Here is an 842-nt window from a genome sequence, read left to right as displayed (position 1 = left end):
AAATATTTTATATTATTATACTGTATATGGATAACTCATCAAATATATGCAATCATTTAGTTGCAACCCTAGCCGACTCAATATTCTGTATACACTAAATTAGAAATCACACATATAAAGTGTGGATTTCCTGCTTGCCATCTCATACCATGGCAAATTACATAGTCCTTTGGGTAGAGTTTCTTCATCTGAAACAAATGGGTCTAAGAATGGAAATGTCTAAGATTCAAACAAGATTGGCCATGCAAATTCTTGAGAGCCTGTGTATCTGACTCATAGTATATATGTAATAGTTTGACTTCCATTGCAGTATAAAAATAACTGTTAAGAGAACAGCAGTAGTGTGCACTAGCACTGGAACTTCTAAGTAATCTTGTTGACACTCCCAGGAAGTCAGAGAGCTGTTTAAATAGGTTTCTAATAGTCACTGGAATGAATCATTTCAACATCATAAAGAAGTATTTCTTCAGAAGAATAAGATTGTAGGCTTGGGTTTATGGCTCAGTGGGTAAGAGTGCTTGTGGTACAAGCATAAGATCTGGAGTTAAAATCCCCAGCACCCACAGAAAAAGTCCAGCATGACAATGGGCAGTCCTGTCACCCCAGCACTGGGTGGGAGGCAGAGACTGGAGGGTCGCTGGTCACCAGTCTAGCTGCAGGTTCAGTGAGAGACCCTGTCCCAAGGGCATAAGGGGAAGAGTGATGAACAGGACCTCTGCACATGCCCTCCTATGGCCTCTGCACATGCCGTCATACTTGAACACATAACTACAAACATACACCTCCACACACTGCCACAAATACACAAAAACTAGTTTTAAAAAAGAAGGCAGCTATAAAGG

The sequence above is a fragment of the Nannospalax galili genome, unplaced genomic scaffold (genome assembly GCF_000622305.1).
Source record: "Nannospalax galili isolate Female #2095 unplaced genomic scaffold, S.galili_v1.0 scaffold1603, whole genome shotgun sequence".
In the NCBI taxonomy this organism is placed as follows: Eukaryota; Metazoa; Chordata; class Mammalia; order Rodentia; family Spalacidae; genus Nannospalax; species Nannospalax galili.
Note: the sequence above shows the minus strand (reverse complement) of the source record.